This window comes from Panthera tigris, chromosome C1 (assembly GCF_018350195.1).
Source record: "Panthera tigris isolate Pti1 chromosome C1, P.tigris_Pti1_mat1.1, whole genome shotgun sequence".
NCBI lineage: Eukaryota > Metazoa > Chordata > Mammalia > Carnivora > Felidae > Panthera > Panthera tigris.
The window spans coordinates 103675546-103688211 of record NC_056667.1 but is presented as its reverse complement, the minus strand read 5'-3'; the positions used below and the strand labels follow the sequence as shown (position 1 = coordinate 103688211).

Genomic DNA, 12666 nt, shown 5'->3' with positions numbered 1-12666 from the left:
GGAGTGGGGAGGACGGTGAGGCATGTTGGGGGAAAGTGGGATTTTTTATTGCCACTGGAGAGTGCGTCCTTCTCCATCATTCCTCCGCTCTCCAAGGCCCCGCGAGAGCTGCACGCGCCGACGGAAGCGACGCCGAGAAGTGGCCCGGGGCGCAGAGTCCGGGCTTCTGTTGGACCGCTTGCCAAGGTGTCTCTTCTGGGTAAGAGCGACCCCCACAGGATATTCCTGCTCTTCCCTGGGGTGCGGTGGGAGAGACGCTGACTTGGCCAGCTCCGGGCGCCGCAGGCTCTGGCAGCTCAAGGAGAAGCAAGGATTACGGGCTCGAGCCGGGCCCCTCGACGGGCTGGGCCGTGAGAACCAGCGCGGGAACCGGTTGCCTCCGACCGCAGTTCCTCTCTCCTCCCGTTGTTACAAAAGGTTGCTCCGCAAGCATGGGAGAGGCGACGGGTCCTTTCCGCGGGTTTGGGGGTGCGGGTAGGGGTGGGGATGGGGGGGGCGGCGGGAGACGGCGGGGAGAGGACGGGGAGGACGGAGAGGGCGGCTTCCTGTCCCCAAGGACACAGCGGGAGTGGGAGAGAAGCAGCGGGAAGGAGAAGCCGGGTGAGAGGCGAGGAACCATGGCCAGCCGGGGCAGGAAGACAAAGGGCGCGCTGGCCCCGGGAGCCTTCCTGCGAAGACAGGTTTCTGGCCTCCTTGCTCCTGGAAGGGGTGCCTCCTTCCGACTTGATTCCAAAGGAAATGTGGCGCTGGAGCGGAGGCCCTCCGGTGACGTCCCGCGTGCTTTCCCACCAGCGGACGCCGTGTGGACTTTGTCCTGCTGGCCTGCGAGGAGCTCCCAGCCTGGTGCTGAGCTCGCTGGGCCAGATCCTGGCGCCGGAGCTCCCGCAGACAGGGCGGGCTGCAGGGAAAGAGCAGGTGTAGCTCTGGCACCTTTTGGACAGACAGGGGGTGTGGTGCAAGAAGCAGTTACAAGCATGCACTTCCGTCGTGAAAGAGGAGATCCAGGAAGACGAAGGTGCAGACCCGATTTCCCAAGCAGGGCTGAAAGCGACGCCAGGAGGGAGAATCGCGCCTGACCCACCCAACCTCGGTGTTCCCGCACAGACACCAGCATCAAAGAAGCCTTGGGCTCCTGGGGCTTAGAGCCTTGAACCTGGCGCGCAAGGGCACCTTATGACGTGGGCGTGCGGTAGCTGCAAATGCTTGTCGTTAAGGTCTGGAGTAGGAGAGATACGGAATTGGTAGAGTTGTCAATCCTGGGGGATGTTGGATCCACCCCGGGACCTTCTGCAATTGGTGCTGGATAGATTGTGGGTCAGGTCCCTGCCCAGGAGGAGTGAGGAAGGGGAATGTGTGAAGGAGGTAAGTGTTCAAATATGACAAGTGTAAGTGTGTGTGTGTGCGTGCGTGCGTGCGCGCGCGCGCGCATGATAGGCTCTCGGGGCTTTTTTAAATGCCATCTAAAATATATAAAATCAGGGTGCTTGGGTGGCTCAATCGGTTGGGCGTCTGACTTCTGCTCAGGTAATGATCTCACAGTTCCGGAGTTCGAACCCAGGGTAGGGCTCTGCACTGACAGCTCAGAGCCTGCAACCTGCTTGGAATTCCCACTCTCTCTGCCTCTCCCCTGCTGGCACCCTGTCTCTCTCTCTCAAAAAAAAACCTATTTAATAAAAAAATAGAATAGAATGCCATCTAAAGGAAGCCAAATATTATGGGAGAATCACTCACTGGAGATAGCCTTGGGAAGACTGTAATTCAGAAAATACCTGTGCAGGTTATCTATGCCGACTTTCACTAGATCCAGTAAACAGCTCTTGCAACCAGGGGCAAACTGCATTGTAGAGATTTCCAAAAGAGTCATTTTCACTCAGCACTTGACAGGTTTGAAGGATAATTTCTGAATCTTCCTGTGAACATGGAGTATTGCTAACACCATCATCCCAAGTCCCTAATAGATTCTCTTAAGAGCATTTTAGAAGTATTTTTTATTCCTTGTCATTGATAGCTCCTAAGACTATTTTGATTTTGAGAAGAACATATCACAGATTTTTAAATTGTGACTAAAATTCTAGAGCTCATAGAGAATTTGGGAGAATATATTCACAATATTTGGTACAAAGATTTCTTATAGAACATAAAAAGGCATAAATATAAACAAAAAATAAAGCTAAAAAAATTTCACCCAAATTAAACACTTATACTCATGAGAAATCACCATATGAAAGTCAAGTCACAAATTGAGAAAATATATTAGCCACATTATTACTTTAAAATGTCTCAGGGGTGCCTGGGTGGCTCAGTCTGTTAAGCCTTTCAAATTCTAGATTTCAGCTTGGGTCGCGATCTCATGCTTCATGAGATCAAATCCCACATAGGACTCTCAGCTCAGAGCCTGCTTGGGATTCTTTCCCTCTCTGCCCCTCCCCTTCTGTCCCTATAAATAAACAAACAAACAAATAAATAAAATGTCTCAATTATTTTTATAAATCAGTGGTAAAAAACTAAACCAAATAAAAATAGGTAAAATATTTGAATAGTCTTTCCTCAGAAAGTAAGATATCTTAATGACCAAAAGTTATCAGAAATATTCCGGATATTTTTACTCCTTTGGGAAATACAATTAAAATGTAAGGAGATATAACATTCTACACCCTCCAGCATGGCTGTATTTAAAATAATTAATACACCAAATGCTGATAAGAATGTAGAGTGATTGCAACTGTAGTTGCTGGTTCAAAATCATTCTAGAGGACTATTGGCAATCTCTTTTTTTTTTAATTTTTTATTTTGGAGAGAGAGAGAGAGATACAGAGTATGAGTGGGGCAAGGGCAGAGAGAGACACAGAATCTGAGGCAGGCTGAGCTGTCTCAGCACAGAGCCTGACCTAAGGCTGGAACTTGCAAACCATGAGATCATGACCTGAGCCAAAATCAGAGGCTTAACTGACTGAGCCACCCAGGAGCCCCAGTGATTTCTAATAAAGTTAAACTCCATGACCCAGCAACTGCAGTGCTTCTATGAGTGTACAAGTACACAGAAAGTCCGGCACAGACTATGCATCAAAACACTAAGAATATTCATCAAAAGCACTAATTAATACTAAATAACACCAAAGTTACTCCAATAATATCCAAATCAAGAAGTGACGTACATAACGGTATGGACATATTTAATGAACATAATGTTGCATGAAAAAAAGACAAATGCAAAAAAATACGCATTTATTTGTTTGAATTTCAAGAACAAGCAATTGTAACCTATAGGAAATAGACCTCCAAGTGATAATTAACTAAGTGAGATAGGGTCTGAATTGCCTGGAAAGGGGATCAGTGTACACTTTTGGGATCATGGCAATTTTTCGTAACTTGATTTGGGTGATGATTTCATTTGCCCACATTCAACAAAGTGTACACTAAAGATTTGTGATTTTTACTCTATGTGAACTATAGTTCAGTAATTTACTATTCCCATAAAAACTAGTAATGAATGGCAGATGAAGACAAGCTGAGGTAGACCAGGACCGCTTGTTGGCATTTTATTAAACTCGAAAACTCGTTCTCGTTTAGTGTAAGCCCCTCCCCACCCCCTCCGCCACACACACACAGATATTTGAAATATCTTTACCAGAAAAAAAGGCTATGACCGCACTATTTCGTTAGTGGAGGCTACAGGCAAGCCTCCCTGAAGGCGGTATTTCACCTTTGGGATGTTTTCTGCTGGGTAGTGAGACGAGGAAACTCCCAAAGTTTCGCTTTGGCTGGCGGCCTGCCAGTTCGTGCACCGTGGCATTTACTCCTCTTGTGGCCGCGTGGCTCTGTGGGGTCAGCCCTGTACTCTGCACCCAAGTATGCTGTGCTCCAACTGCTGCTAACTCTGGCGCTGGGATGACGAGCAACCCAAAAAGATGGGTCAGACACTACTTTGCCGTTACCGGGTTTGAACTTGCAGCCACAAACGCCCTAACCACTGCACAGTGACCATGCACCACAGGCCTGCGGGCCGCCACTGCCAGATACCTACAGTTTGTTCTTACGTAAACATATTCACACTTCCTTTGCCCTTTTATTCTTGGACACCTACAGATGTTCGTGCTGTCCTCTTTCACGCTCTTCTCCGTTTCTCCCTCCCCATTCTGTTCCACAAAACAATTTTCCCATCTCCCGTCCGGGCAGGTCTCTTCCGTCTCGTCCATACTTCTCCTTTCCACGTTTCGTGTTTTCCCCTGATCTCCTTCCCACCTCCTCCTGGTCCCGCCCCCCATAACCTTCCCTTTAATTTTCTGGTTCCCGCCACAGCAACGAACAGTCCGGCTGGCTGCCCTTCTGCCTTCGGAATCGCCCAAGGCAAGGGTTTCAAACGCGAGTAACTAGCCCCGTCGACTCGTCCTCCCGGGTTTTCGAGGCTTTGGAACCTGCACAGTGGTCCTGCCGAGGTGGGTGGTTCTCCCCGCGTGGAGTGCATGCTCATTCTTTATTGGGATGAAAAGTCAGACTTGAGCGGGTCTTTGTGGCGCAATCGGTTAGCGCGTTCGGCTGTTAACCGAAAGGTTGGTGGTTCGAGCCCACCCAGGGACGTAATGTTTGGGCCTGAAAAGCCTTTGTCCTGTGATCTCCTTCCCTTCAAGAAGAAGACGTCACTTATATTACCATTCTACGTCTGGTGCACTTCGGGGTCCTGTGCACCTCGGGATCCTTTATTGCACCGTCTAGATCCTTTATGCGAAGGTCATCCCAGATCCTGGGAAGAGCTATTTAAAGCATATGTATGAAAAAGCAAGAACAAGCAGAGCTGTCCTCTGCCTCACTTTCCATAGAAGTTTCTTCTATCGTTTGTACTAGTGTTTAACACTCTGTGTGCTTTTGAAATTAATTTGGTTCTGTATTTTTAACATTACAAATAATGCTGTAGTCTTCATTTCTGTCGACATATCTTTGACCGCTTGTACAGGTATTTCCATAGAGTCCTGGAAAAGCAATTACTCTACCACAGTTTTTACATGATTCCACTTTCTCTCCTTTGTGGTCTTGTTATAAATCTTTTTTTGTTATTTCAGCGACTGCTTTGGGCTTCATAGCATATACATGTGTAATTTACCAGTCTCCCTCCAGTTGATCCCATGCCTCTTCCCATTTCTCCCCTACCCACCTTTATGCTATTTTTGCCATGCTTTTTACTTTACATATGTTATAAAATCCACAATCCATTGTTATACTTTTGCTGAAACTGTCATGTTTTTTTTTTTTAATTCTTTTAATGTTTATTTTTGAGAGAGAGAGAAAGAGAGTGTGAGCAGGGGAGGGGCAGAGAGAGAGGGAGACAAAGAATCTGAAGCAGGCACCAGGCTCTGAGCTGTCAGAGGCAGGTCTCAAATTCACAAGCAGTGAGATCATGTCCTGAGCTGAAGTCAAGCCCTTAACTGACTGAGCCACCCAGCGGTCCCTTAAACTGTCATGTTTTTAAACAGATTTAAATAATAACAAATCTTATAAAATTTCCCATACAGATATAATTTCTGTTGTCCTTCATCCCTTCGGTACTCCAGATTTCCATGTGGTATCAATGTCCTTCTTCCTAGAGGAGTCCTCCTGGTGATGTAGTCTTTTAGCATTTTTATGTCTATAAATGTCATTATTCACCTTCATTTTTGAAAGAACTTGATGGCGGGCAGGCATAGAATTCCACATTCCATTAGGGGGAAACCCTAGTCCCTTTAAAGATGTTTTCTGGGGGCATCTGGGTGGCTCAGTCCATTAAGCATCTGACTTGGGCTCAGGTTATGATCTCACTGCTTTTGGATTTGAGCCCCAAGAGCTCTGTGCTGACAGCTCGGAGCCTGGAGCCTGCTTTGGATTCTGTGTCGCCCTCTCTCTGCCCCCTCTCCACTCGTTCTCTGACTCAAAAATATAAACCTTAAAGATGTTTTCTACATTCTCACTCACGCTGGTTCTGATAAGAGCTCTGACCTTTATTTTTGTTTCCGTATGGACCATGTCTTTTTCTTCTGGCTGCTTTGGAGATTTAATCTTTTTCAGTGGATTTGAGCAATTTAATTATGATGTGGTTTTATGTGGTTTTCTTCATGTTTCTTGTGCTCAGGGTTCATTTGACTCCCTGGATCTTTTCAGGAACTCCCATTATTCATGTTTTAGGACTTTTAAAGTTGCCCTACTATTCATTGATGCTATGTTCATTAAAAAAAAAAATTTGTTTCTGGGGTGCCTGGGTGGCTCAGTTGGTTGAGTGGCTGACTTCGGCTCAGGTCATGATCTCACAGTCCGTGAGTTTGAGCCCTGCGTCGGGCTGTGTGCTGACAGCTCAGAGCCTGGAGCCTGTTTCAGATTCTGTGTCTTCCTCTTTCTCACCCTCCCCCGTTCATGCTCTGTCTCTCTCTGTCTCAAAAATAAATAAACGTTAAAAAAAAATTAAAAAAATTTGTTTTTACTCTGAGTTTCATTTTGCATATCTTCAAATGTTCATATCTTTATGTTCCTAATCTTTTTTTCTGCAGTGTCTAGTCTGATAATTCCATTTGGTGAATTTATTATTTCAGGTGTAGATTTATTTAGTTTCTATCTCTAAGGTTTCATTCTGGCCATTTGTATATGTTCCACATTTCTACTTAACTCTTTGGACATATATAAGTGATAATAACTGTCCTAAAGTCGTCTCTGATCATTTTAACATCGTGTAAATTCTGGTTCAGTTTCAATTGACTGATTATTCTCTTTATGGGTCACGTTTTTACATGCCTGGCATTGTTTGATTGGATCCCAGACATTGTCAAAGTTTACCTTCTTGGGTACTGGCTATTTTGGTGTTTCTATACATATTCTCGATTGTTATTCTGGGGTATAGTTAAGTGACTTATAAACTGATCCTGTTGGATCTTGCTTTTAGGATTTTTTAGGTGGTTCAGGAACAGTGTTCATTCTAGGACTGATTATTTCTTACTACTGAAGCAGAACAAATTATGCATAGTTCCAGTCTACCTAGTGGGAACAGGCACTCTTTCCTGCCCTATGGGAATGCCAGGCCCTGTTCCATAATCTTTTCATATGTTTCTTCCCATGACCTCAGATAGTTTCTTCACAAGCATGAGCTCACTGATCAGGGACTGAGCTCATGATCCACAGAGTCCTGGAGATGGAATTCCTGGCTTCTCTCTCTGCCCAGCTGTCTCCTCACTGGTATTGTGTCCTATGAACTCTGGCTGTTTCTCCTCAGACCTCAGCTTCATCTCCTCAATACAGTCTCTTTGTCTGCCTCCGATCCCTTCCTGTACCACATCTGGAAACGATTTTGCACCTGACAGTGTAAGCTGGGACAACCATAGGTCTCACCTCTTTCTTTCCCATCTCTTGGGGGTTGCTATTCTTTGTTGCCTGATCTCCAGGATCTTGAAAACCATAATTTCATGTATATTATCTGTTCTTGTGTTTCTTTTATTTTCAAATGAGGCTAAATCTGGTGTCTGTTACTTCCCCTCTGCTAGAAGCCAAAGGCTTCTCTATATTTTCTTAGTTTGACTTTAGTAAGAGTTGCACCGATTTATGTTCTGATATATTTTTCAAACTCAGTGAGAGGGCCTTTTTCTTCATACTTTTGCCTGCACAACAAACTTTCTATATACCTGATTGTATAGAAGGGGAGTGGTGCCTTCCTGACTTAACTAAGAGAGGTACAACAGAAAGACATGTGGACGTTATCCAGAGATACACTGTTGCATATGTTCAGCAGCTAAACTTCCAAGATATTTAGAAAGTCTTCCAATAAACTGCATGCAGAGAAGAGTGACTAGAGTAACCTCTCTGATAATTTCCTGCCAAGCAGTTTATCCAGTAGGACAAAAAACTGACTGTTCCCAGACATATGATCCTCCTCCCCTTTCTTTATAAATTGTATTTTTGCCTTTATTTGGATGCAAACAATCTAATAACTGTTTCCCCTCCTGTAGAAGGGTGAATTAGCATGTGGGCGACTAACTCCACATTTTTCCTTGTCAGTGTTTGGTTGTTTCTGCAAAAATTATCCCATTTATACAACTCATCAGAGCCAATAGAATTTGGTACCTGACAATGCATCTGTGTAGACAAGGATCTTTCAGCCCATATTCCATTGGTCCTTCTGTTGAATCTCATCAGTAAAAATGAAAGTTTTGGCTTTTACACACTCAGTCAGGTCCTTGGATTTAATGTCTATTTATCTGTCTACCTAACTATCTTATTTGTACATGGTTGATGTTCCCTTCCATCAGTAACATCAGTGTGGATGGTTTGGGTTTTTTATTTTGTTTTTTTGTTTTTTTGTTTTTTGTTTTAAGTAGGCTCCATGCCCAGTGTGGGGCTTGAACTCACAACCCTGAGATTAAGAGTCACTTGATTTACAAACTGAGCCAGCCAGGTGCCCATGGTTTGGGTTTTCATATCGTGAAATGAACTTCTTATGATAAACGTGTTTGTTATTTGACAGAGATCCATCTCTGCTAGGTGACAGATGACAAATGTGGCCAATATGACTTCCCCCAAGGCAGTTACCTATCTATGTGCCATTGACATGTCCACATTAATCTTGGGTATTTTACTGATTTATAACACAACTAAATTTTCTAGGATTTCATTCTTTCTGCAGCCAGACCTAAAATCAGCCATTTCTCAAAATCCCTGGGTCATTACAGGGGTAACGATTTTTATTTTTATTTTTTATTTTTTTTATTTATTGTTTTTTACATTTTTTTAAACGTTTATTTATTTTTGGGAGACAGAGAGACAGAGGGCAAGCAGGGGAGGGACAGAGAGAGAGGGAGACACAGACTCCGAAGCAGGCTCCAGGCTCCCAGCTGTCAGCACAGAGCCCGACGTGGGGCATGAACCCACAAAGTGCAGGATCATGACCTGGGCCGAAGTCAGACGTTCAACCGATTGAGGCACCCAGGCGCCCCAATGATTTTTAGAACCCAAGATCTGAATGGCAGCTGTTCTCACTGATACTGTGGTGTCAATGCCTCTCAGCAATAAAGACAAGAGACCCTACAGATATCTCTGATTCCAAACCATTACCACACAGTTCTTTCTTCCTTTCCCATGACATATTTTTGCTTCTCTCACAGTGAGAACACTGATTCCCACAGTATCAGCATATTTGCTCATTTGTTGTCTTATAGTAAATTCAAAAGAGTTTCAGAATTGGTCCACAATATAATTCCCAACAAAAAAATTCAGTTTAAGTATGAGATTTCTTTAAAATCTCTACAAAGCACTCCATTAGCGGTGTATTGGTAAAACATAGAGTTTTCCTGTGATGAAAATCACCCACTTGAATCTAGATCACTTTAGATTGACAGGCAAAATTACACCTATTATTCAGCTACTATTATCTCTAGTACTCTAACCTAAAGAGAAGGTTCTACAAAGATAGGAGGGGTTGGGAGAGAGAGTTGTTGATCTTTCCCCATAGGAATAAAATGAAAGGGGAGGAGGAAGCAGGGCCTCAAGGCTCTAGATACCATGAGCTAGGGGGATGGACAACTGTAGACCAAACACCTAATTGTGTGAATTTGTCAGAGTTCTGAAACCTTTCAAACTTCTTGTTGTGTGTAATTTTTGGCCACCCTTCACGCATTCACCAACATAAACATACATCGATTTCCATACCGTGGATACTAATAGCGCTAAGTAACGTAGTAGAGGTCCAATTCCTTTATCAGCAAAGTAGGGGTCAGAAGTGTTCAGAACCAGAATTCTGTGGTTCTTTAAGGAGTAATACAGCACATAGTCCTTACATCATATACCCCTCTAGTGGGGTCTGGGGCAGTACCCCATAATCAAACATATTTATATTCTTACTGTGAAATGAATGTATATTCTCACACAGTGGCCAACTGAAGTCTTCAAATAGCCTCGTCAGCTCAGGAGGTAAACATGGGGCTCCTCTCTCTCCTCCCTCTATGCATCCTCATTCTCACCAATGTTTAAGTTTTTCTTCAAAATGTCTTTCATCCTGGGACTGCAAGCTGGTGCACCCACTCTGGAAAGCAGTATGGAGGTTCCTCAAAAAACTAAAAATAGAACTACCCTACAACCCGGCAATTGCACTACTAGGCATTTATCCAAGGGATACAGGTGTGCTGTTTCAAAGGGACACACGCACCCCCATGTTTATAGCAGCCAAAGTACGGAAAGAGCCCAAATGTCCATTGATGGATGAATGGATAAAGAAGATGTGGTATATACATATACAATGGAGTATTACTTGGCAATCAAAAAGAATGAAATCTTGCCATGTGCAACTACAAGGATGGAACTAGAGGGTATGTTGCTAAATGAAATTAGTCAGTCAGAGAAAGGCAAAAATCATATGACTTCACTTATATGAGGACTTTAAGAAACAAAACAGATGAACGTAAGGGAAAGGAAACAAAAATAATATAAAAACAGGGAGGGGGACATAAGAGATTCTTAAATATGGAAAACAAACAGGGTTGCTGGAGGGGTTGTGGGAGGGGGGATGGGCTAAGTGGGTAAGAGGTACTAAGGAATCTACTCTTGAAATCATTGTTGGGGCGCCTTGGTGGCTCAGTCAGTTAAGCGTCTGACTTCGGCTCAGGTCATGATCTCACAGCTTGTGGGTTCGAGCCCCACGTCAGGCTCTGTGCTGACAGCTCAGAGCCTGGGGCCTGCTTCACATTCTGTGTCTCCCTCTCTCTCTCTCTGCCCCTCCCCCACTCACACTCTGTCTCTCTCTCTCAAAAAATAAATAAAACATTTTAAAAAATTTAAAAAAAAGAAATCATTGTTGCTCTATATGCTAGCTAACTTGGATGTAAATTAAAAAAATAGAATAAAATAAAATGTCTTTCATGCATCTTTTACACTTAGTCATCCAGATAGTCCCTTATATCAGTCTCATCATTCATGTCTGCACTCTCCTAATTACTTTCTCTGATTCTAGCATCTCCACACTATCAAATGTCTTATCTTATTACCCAAAAGTTCTATTTTCATCATGTCCCCACTCTGTTTATGAAAACTTACTCTCCACCATCTGCTATACAAACTCGAAACTCCTCGCCCTGCCTTTGTAGTTCTTCTAACTTGTGACTTCTCTTTCTTATCCAATATTAATTCCCAGAACTCTCTTATACAAATCCTTCCCTAGAGTCAGGCTGGCCCCTTCCTGACCCCAATCCTGGACCAGGTACCCTCTACACAAGCACATGTCTTGGCCTGGTGTGCCCTCCAGATTTCCGCAAGGCACAGTTAACTAATCATTTTTCCTCAGTAATTCAGGACACTTGATAAGATCTTATGATAATTCAGGTTAAGGTGAGTGTAAAATCCTCGTAAACTAACAAACCTATTTGGTGAAGAAATTGTCAAGCACAGGAAAAAAGGATCTTAGAGTTGAAATGATTGAAAGAGGCAACTGGTGCAAGAATCTTTATATATACATATATATTTTTTTTAATGATTATTTATTTTGAGAGAGACAGAGACACAGTGTGAGTGCGGGAGGGGCAAATAGAGGGAGACACAGAATCCCAAGCAGGCTGTCAGCACAGAGCTAGACACGGGGCTTGAACTCATAAACCACAAGATCATGACCTGAGCAGAAGTTAGACACTTAACCGACTGAGCCGCCCAGGGCCTCTGCAAGAGTCTTTTCGACTATTGACACATCATGTAGTTTCTGCTCAAATGTCTTGTGAGGAGAGCTCATTCACTCACATCAGACATTCTATCTGGTGGTTAGGAAAGTACCTGTATGTTTGGCCAACACCTGGTATCCTGCACTTTAACCTCCCTTGATACAACCAGTATACAGTTGGCCTCCCTCCAGCCAGTCTAGTTGACTCCAATATTTTGCCACATTGCATTCTGAGTGACCCTTCTACACCCTAAATCTACATACCTGCAGCCCAACTCCATTTAGTGTCCCTGTATTCCTTCTCTAAAATGGCTGATACCTTATGATCTATATCCCGAAATGCTCATCATCTTAGTCTCTTGCCAGTTCTCAGATCTCCACGTGTTGGTCACTCTCACACTTCTAGGCACGTGCTTCCCTCTATGGGGAACCGTCTCTCCCTGCCTCCTCTTCATTGTTCTGATTCATTCTCATTTTTCAAATCTCATCCCAGAAGTCATTTCCTTTGAAAGATTTTTCTGACCCTCTAAACTGACTTAGATGCCCTCTGATGTATTTATTTACATTTTGACATTAAGAATTCCCCAGTGAAATAACTGTCTACTTGTCCTTATTTTCCAAAATATTGGAAGTTCCTAGAAAGCCAAGTGTGTGTGTAAGTACCTAATATATCCTCAAGACCTAGCTTTAAAGAATGGATAAATGAATAAGAGAATAATTCTCTGTCTCTTTCTCTGAGACACACAGGAAAAGGAATTTAGCAGGACAGACAGGAGAAGCAGTCTACAAAGTAGACAGATCCTAGCAGAACAGTTAGGAAGGATAGAGAATAAAATCAGCATAAATAAAACTTTGCTTGGAAATAAGATAAAAACAGTCCTGAATGGCTCTTTAGGGCTAAGAATAAGAGATAATAGGTGGGAAATATACAGACAAGAGAGGGAAAGAGTAGAAATAAAATTTCATCTCTGCCCCCCCTAAAGTATCATTCCATAGTTATCAGCCTCTTCTTTATCCCC

The 12666-nt window shown here is 43.5% G+C and overlaps 1 non-coding gene across 1 annotated transcript; it reads left to right on the top strand.

Annotated features, from left to right (window-relative positions):
- Positions 1-4504: 4504 nt before the first annotated feature.
- On the top strand, positions 4505-4578 carry TRNAN-GUU. The gene has a single exon. It is a non-coding gene; the product is annotated as a tRNA-Asn (tRNA).
- The last annotated feature ends 8088 nt before the right edge of the window (positions 4579-12666 follow it).